General features: G+C 42.8%; 1 long non-coding RNA gene across 1 annotated transcript; it reads left to right on the top strand.

The window, feature by feature from the left end:
• The first annotated feature begins 4,438 nt into the window (after positions 1-4,438).
• LOC119864743 lies at positions 4,439-5,422 on the top strand. The gene is made up of 2 exons (XR_005368373.1): positions 4,439-4,514; positions 5,256-5,422. It is a non-coding gene; the product is annotated as an uncharacterized LOC119864743 (long non-coding RNA).
• The last annotated feature ends 2,670 nt before the right edge of the window (positions 5,423-8,092 follow it).

Raw genomic sequence — 8,092 nt, 5'->3', positions numbered from 1 at the left:
TCTCCAAGGACAAGTTTGAGAACTCCTAGTCATATTCTCAAGCAGTAGACAAAAAGGCAGCTGCTGTCCTAACCTCAGGTCAAATTTAAAGATGAGTAAGCATATTTCTAAAGGGCTGGTGGGTCACTACCTTGCATATTTATAGAAATATTGAGTTTTCCAGAATCATGAAGCAGTGCTATTGGAAAAATGGCTTATCAAAACCAGTCCTGGGAAAATCATCAAGAGAACATGAAGAGTAAAAACATGAGTAATCAATATAGTTTAAAATGTTGGCCTAACTGTAAATGAGAGAAAGGCAATTAAGACGACAAAAATCCTATTTTTCACCTATCCAATGCCCAAACCTTAAAACATCAACGAATGGTATGCAGTGCTGGAGAGAATGATGAGGTGGTCAGTCTCTTGTGCTACTTTCAGGAGTGCAAATAGGATGCAACTTTTCACAAGAGCACTGTCCATTGATAGTTTTAAATCAATGCATAATCTTTGCTCCAACTACTAAATTTCTGGAAATCTGTTACGAATCAGAAATGTAGACAGAGGGTCATGCAGGAAAATATTTAGTGCAGTACAATTCACTCCAGTAAAAATAAGTGTAAACAATCTAGATTTTTCACAGAAACGAAATAGGTAAGTATGTTGTGAGCTACAGGATCTAATTATATAACCATGAACTGTTTATAAAGCTAAGGGGCAAAAGTAAGATGATAGTATAAGGTCAAGCAGAGGAAAAATATGCATTTATGAAAAGAATATAGAAGGCTGTTCATCATGGTGGCTATAGCTAACAACACTGTGTCATTTACATGAAAATTGCTGCGAGATAGATCTTAAATGTTCTCACCACAAAAAAAAAGTAGCTGTGAAGTGGTAGATGGGTTCACCAACTTTGCTGTGATCACCATTGCACAATATGTACGTATATCGAGTCATTGTGTAGAAGGCTTAAACCTACGCAATGTTATTTGTCAATTATATCTCAATAAAACTGGAAACAGAACAGAACCGAAAAATACAAAAAGGAACCCCACTAAAATTTTAACAGTCATATTTTCCAGATGGAGGTGTTCTGGCCAGTTTCTTGTTTTATTTTTTTTCATGATTATGATATATTACTCTGATAACTAAAACTTTTTTGGGAAAAGTCCAAGTATAAACCATTTTACAGTTATCCGTTCATTAAAGATTTCCATGGTTAGGGCTGACTTTTACATGACTGAAGAAATTTTCAGTTCATAGCCGAAGAAAGAACCTATAAGAGCAAGCACGCACGTACACACACGTGGAAATCTCTGGGCGTGCAAACGACTCCACCCACCAGTCACTCACTCCATGAACACATGCCTCAGAGAGCAGAGATGGAGACACTGAGCTTGAACGAAGGCTCATTGCTTGTATATCTCACCGTGTGTTTAAAGAAATGGTGAACATGGTACATTTGTGCAAACGCATAAACACACTGCACACAAAGTCCCATGTACTGAGGGGTCTTCACCTCAGCACTATGGCATTTTGGACCAGGTAAGTTCTTCCTTGGGGGGGCTCTCCTGTGGGTCGTAGGATGTTTCGCAGTGTGTATGAGTTCTACCCACCAGGTGCCAGTAAGAGCCCCAACCTTGGGCATGATAACAAAGTGATGTTTCCAGGTATTGCCCAATGTCCTGGGGGGCAGGAGGGCTCCTTGCCAACTGGGAACCGCTGATGTGCACTGTGCCCTGTGCCATGCAGAGGTGCACCTGCATGCACGGATACCAGTGTACAACCAGGGCTCCATTTTATGGGTCACGGCTGTGCCGAACCCAATGCTAAAATTTTGAGTGTCACATTTCCATATTGTATCTTAAGGGTTATTTAAGGAGGATCCAGGGAGAACAGGGTTCTATGTGACTGCCCTTTGGAATGGGTTTAAAACCCTAGCCCAGTGTAGATTACATTGCATGTAATCTTAACATTTTAGGCAATCTTAACATTTTAGGTAATATTTAGACATAAGCAAACTGTGGACTGCTGATGAATATACATCAAGTGTTAAGCTCCGGATGATGGGGGAAAAGTTGATATTGCATATGTTTTTTAATGGGCTTTAGAGTCAAACGAATACAATCCTCCAAAGGCAATTCATAACTGACTGTAATCTGGCTCAGGGAGCAAGCTGACACATGCCCTAGAAACTAGGGTGCCTCACTCTGCAGCCAGGGCTAGGTCAGCTCACCCAGGGCAGGCTGGAACCTTCCTGCAGCTTTCTGTAGACCTTCACAGGTAAAGGACACTATTTCTTGGAAAGGCATTTATTATTGGAGGATGACTTGGCAACTGGGGAAAAAAAATCACCCTAAGAAATGTAAAACTTACGAATCAATAAAAAGTTGATTGCATAGATCTGGAAGTTGCGTTTGTTTACTGGAACACAGACTCACATCTGGCTGTTTCATTAGTCACAGCACTAGCATTACTGATAAAAGCTACAGGCGGACTCACAGCGATCTCACGGAAACAAATTCGAATCTGCAAACATTTCAGCACAAAGTGAGCCTGGAATAAACAATAAGGCTTTTCCTACTTTACACAACCTCATCCTCCTATTGACATGGAGATACTCAAACCACTTTGGCACAGGGGTCCCTGGCTGGCTCAGTCAGTTGGGCATCTGATTCTTGATCTCAGCTCAGTTCTTGAACTGAGTCCTGAGTTCAAGTCCCATGTTGGGCTCCTTGCTGGGTGTGGAGCCTCATGCCCACTTAAAACACACACACACACACATACACAAAAAAAAAGCCACCTTGGCATAAACACCACTGACACACAAGCACACGCATGTGGTTCCAGGCCAGGGCCATGCTGATCCAGGCGGGTCAGGCTCCAGAGTGAAGGCAGGCGGCAGCAGAACCAGGAGCTCGCCTTCTCTAACACAGCAGCCCAGTTAGCAGCAGACTCCACTGGTCCACTCACTCCCATAACCACACTGCTGGTGCGCCAAGACACGGGGTGACCTAGAGAGTGAGAAAGACAGGCTCTAAGAAAGACATATCTGCTTTGATAACATTTATGTAACCTTTAAACACATACCTGGTAAAGCATATGGTAAATAGACACACAGGTATTCATGTAAAAATATAAAACACAATTGTAAGAATATACAATAAACTCATGGTAATGGTGGAATTTAGATTGCCTCATATAAGGGACTTTACTTTTTTTTTCATTAAAAAATAAAGACAAATTTTTAAAAATGCTAAGTTATTAGTTCTAGATGATAGGAAAAACATATTTTTATTTTATTTTATTATTTTATTTTATTTTATTTTATTTTATTTTATTTTATTTTATTTTATTTTATTTTATTTTATTTTATTTTATTTTATTTTATTTTTAATGAGCTTAGCAGTTAAATGGGTCCAGGTTTTTGTCTTGGCCACTTAATAGCTGAGAGGCCTTGAGCAGGTGTCTTGAATATACCCAGTCTCATCAGATCATTGTGAGGATTAAATGAAAAAAAAAAAAAAAAAACCTCAGGGTCAGGCACTTAATATGTGCTCAATTCAAAGTAGCTACTACTAACATGACGAGTTCCAAGGTTACGAGCATTGCATTTTGCGTGTCAAACAGAAAATCTGTTGCCTTGATTTGTGCCCAGAGGGCAGAGAACTCAGCCCAGAAGCTCCAGTGGTTCCCAGGTTAGCTGTGGAGCCCAGTGCACTCAGCTGCTGGGACAAGGTGAAGAAGGGGCATCCCACAAAGCCGCACGGTGTCGGGTTTTATCAGAAGGAGATTATACATTAAGGCTTAGTAGGAGAGGACGTGTGCCACCCCCCCGCACCCCCATCTCCCTGATTCTACAGACAGGTGTCCGGTCAGCTTGCTGAACACACAGGGTTATGTTCCAGGAGGGGTGTCCCGCCCTCCCTTTGCTCTCCAGTGTTTGGGCTGAACTTGGCAGTGAGCCCTATCAATTTGAGTAGGAGTGGATAGTCCCAGTCTGAATTGGATACCAGATGCTTAGGAAAGGCTGCAGAATGCAAGGTGCTCAGCACCTGGATTCCTTGGGACCCATGTGGTGGGTGGTGCACGGCATGCCTCCTTCTCTGGGAGAGGAAGCTCCCTGTCCTATGGGAAGTTTCGTTTGGGCACCGCTGGGGTGAAAGCCAGCACTGTTCCAGATAGTCCCCTGCAAGGAGTCCTAAACGAGCCTTGTTTCCTGCTCGATCGTCAACATTGGTGTAGAGAATGACTGACACGCTTACAGGCACTGAGCAGCAGCAGCAGCAAGCTTCCTAGAGCATCCCTGAAGGCCATGGGGCCAACGTAGATCACGTCTCTGGCATTGTCTTCTGTAACAATGCTGTGGAAGGTAGAGGCTTTGGTGGGCTTTGTGAGGACATTCTAGATACGGGGCACTTGAGTTGGATGTCGAAACTGGAATTTGGAATTTGGAGGATGGGGGAGAGAAAAAGCTGGAAGAACCAAATGAGCAAAAACATGGCAGGGGGACAAGGGAAGTGACTTGCAGAACAGTAGGTGGATAAGTAATGCTCAGATTGAAAGTTTAGTTGGAGGTGGGTCAGAAAAGGGGGTGGAGTTCTGACTGCAGTGAGAACCAGTCGCTAAAGCTTTTAGACTTGACCCCAAAAGCAGCTAAGGCATAGCAGCACCTGGGTAATAGCTCGGGTCTCTTGGTTGTTCTCCATCTCTGCTCCTCTCAATGTCTCTGCCTTCAGGAAGTATATTGTTTCGCTGGATATTGGGGTGATCTGGGCTCCCATTCAGGAAGCAGTTGTGTGCCTTGGCCAAATCACCTTTCTGGGTTTCAGTTTCTCCAATCCAAAATGAGATGGTTGGAGCAAATATTTTCCAGCGCGTCGAGATGGAAGTAAACTTTTTTTTTTTTTTTTGGAAAATTAGTATAATTACAGTGTTTGCAAAAGGGTCTGGAAAGAGGAAGAACCTGCACAGACACCAAAATCCTTTTGGCATAAACACTCCCCCCAGCACTTTCTCCCCCCCCCCTTTTGTTTTAACCACTGTAAGGTGCAATTGTTATTTGATTTAATTTAGTCTTCAGGCATTGACTACTCTTTACTATAGGGCCAGTTTCATGTGGCAAATATTTTCATTATTAATGAGGTTTGAGTCTGCCATCAAGCCTAATAGCTCATCTTTTTAATCTTCTGTTTTGAAGTCTTACCTAATATCTGGAATCCATCTTAATGCCAAATTCCAGGTGTTCACTTGTGTTTGTCCACTACACAAAACAGGTTTTAGGAAGGGGAGCAAAGCGGAGATCAGAAGTACCCAACCAAATGCCAGACCACATAAGCTTTGTCACCAAGTGCCCTGACGTCTGCCAAACTGAAGTTCTTGAGGATCTCAAAGAATTCGAAACCATATATAAAATAAATAAATGCAAATGGCACATCTCCTAGTTACACTAGGTCTCCCTGGACTTCCTCAGATCCAAGTGTTTCTCTTGTTCTTTCCTTCATTGGTGTCAGGGGGACCAGAGCCAGAGTTTGACCGTTTACTGAAAGATTATATACAAGGAGGGAGGAATAAAAGAATAATATTGAGTCAGACCCTATGGGGAAGTAAAAGTAAACATCTCCCTAGAAAATAAACTTCTGCTCTTTCAAACCCCGGGATGCCACCTTTTCAAGAGTGAGCTGTTCAAGCCCTGGAGTCCTCCCTGAGAAGACCTCTTTAAAGAAAAGAGGTCAAATTAGAAGTCAGACAAATCACTTCCATATTTTCATCATTTTTATCAGTTACACCTCTATTTATCTGATCTTGCCCACTATGTTTTAAAACTCTAAAAGGCAAATTTTAATATTAGACCCCAAAGGCTTATTATACAATGCTATGTACACATAAAAGAAAAGCCTCTGTTTCTTCTTCTCTCAACATTGCTGACACCAGATGTGCACGTTCCTCCCACACCAGCCAATTCTCCAACTCTCTGGACACCAACTGGGTGTTCCCCAATTCAGTTATGACACCAACCACCAGGAGTTAGTGCACACCCCACGGGTCAAAGGCCCAGTCCCGTAAGATTGCTTCCCACTTCAGATGCCAACAGCAAGTCCCCCGTTGTCACCTTTATTTCTGACCAACTGGCTGTAAATTGTGGTTTCCCACAACCCCCTCCTTCAGGTTTGATAATTTGTTAGAGTGGCTCACAGAACTCAGGAAGGTGCTTGGCTTACTACTGCCTGGGTGTTATACAGATTACAGCTTGGGAACAGCCAAATGGAGAAGATGCCCAGGACAAGGTATATGGGAAGGGCCACGGAGCTTCCCTGCTCGCCCTGGGTGTACCACACTCCCAGCCTCTCCATATGTTCATCAACCTGGAAGCTCCCCAAATCCCTTCTGTTAGGAGGTTTTTGTTTTGTTTTTTAACGGAGGCTTCATTATATAGGAACGCATTACGTAGGTATGATTAATTCTTTGGCCGTTAGTGATGCACTCAACCTCCAGCCTTTCTTCCAAGCGGTTGGGGGTGGTGCTGAAAGTGCCAATTCTCTAATCACATGATCCATTCCTGGCAACTGGCCCCCATCTTTCAGAAGCATAAATTCAGGTATGGTTGGAAGGGGCTTATAATAAATAACAAAAGATGCTCCTCTTATCCTTATCACTGAGGATTACTTTAGGACCTCTGTGCTGGGAACTTGGGATAAAGACCAAAGGTATATTTCTTATGATATCATAATAGCACGATGTGACCATATACAGAGCTGTCTACCCATCCATCTATCTCAACGAATCCTGATGACTGTTCCAGTTATTTATTGCTGCATGACAAACCACTTCAATGTGGTGGCACAAACCAATAATCATTTTTGTTATGTTCGTAGATCTGTTGATTAGGAATTTGGGCAATGGGGGATAGCTTGTCTATACTCTCTGATATCTGGGGTCACAGCTTAGAAGACTTGAATCCCCTGGACTTTTGGGTGCTGGTACCTATGGAAGCTTCTGCACTCAAATGTCTTATACCTGTAACTCAAAGGCTAGCTCAGCAGAGACTGTTGACCAGAGTATCTACATGTGGTGTGTACATGTAGCTGGGTTCCCTCACTCCAGGACTCCTCAAGATTTCTTACATGGTCTAAGAACAAGTGTTCTAGGGAACAACCTTGGATATTAGAAAGTTCCATGACCCTTTATCCTAGCCTTGGAAATCTCATGTCATTACTTTCACCAAACTTCATTGGTCAAAGCAGATAAAGACGAGTGGATATAGATCCCACCTCTCGATAAGAGGAATATCAAAGAATTTTGTGGCCATATTTTAAAACCAATTGACCTTTACTAAATTTTCATTTTATTTGGATGTATTTCTAAGATTTTGAAACTCCTTGGACACCAATCAGTTTATTCTTAGGAGATAGAAGGTAAGTTGGTAATATAACCCACAGGGCAGCCCCTGTCCTTCCATGACTCCAGGATGGAGGTCTCTAACTGCCTTCTAAAGGTAGGAACATGAAGGAAATGGATCTTAAACGTACCTCCCCACCTGTTGCCAAGAACACAGTGTGTATTGGACCCTGTCATGACTATCTGCATGTCAATGGATTTGGGTAGTTTCTATAAAGTCATACAGAACTGGAGGTGGGAGAGGGAATCAGACATGATGCCCTGATCTACTACTTCTTACCCTCAACCCATAAAAAGGAAGACTCACCACCTCAGGGTATGGCTTGGGCCTTAGTTGGGGGTGAGGGAGTTCCTCCTTCCAATCCACATTACAAAATCTCCTTGCATGACCTGACAAAAATGGGTCTGTTTCTGAACCACTTCTCTCTCATCTTCAAGATTCTCCCTAGGTCACAGGGGAGAGGAAAGAAGTCTCAGTTTACCTGGGCATAGCACTACTGTTTGTTTGGTTTTTTTTTTTAAATATTTTATTTATTTATTTGAGAGACAGAGAGAGAGGATGAGTAGTGAGGAGGGGCAGAGGGAGAGAGAGAGAAGCAGACTACCTGCTGTGTGGGGAGCCCAATGCAGGGCTCAATCGCAGGACCTGGAGATCCTGACCTGAACTGAAACCACCTAGGCACCCCAAGCGTTATTGTTTTTATTTTATAGGGTA

Source organism: Canis lupus, chromosome 13 (assembly GCF_011100685.1).
Source record: "Canis lupus familiaris isolate Mischka breed German Shepherd chromosome 13, alternate assembly UU_Cfam_GSD_1.0, whole genome shotgun sequence".
Classification (NCBI taxonomy): Eukaryota; Metazoa; Chordata; class Mammalia; order Carnivora; family Canidae; genus Canis; species Canis lupus.
Note: the sequence above shows the minus strand (reverse complement) of the source record. Positions and strands in the feature narration are given on the sequence as shown.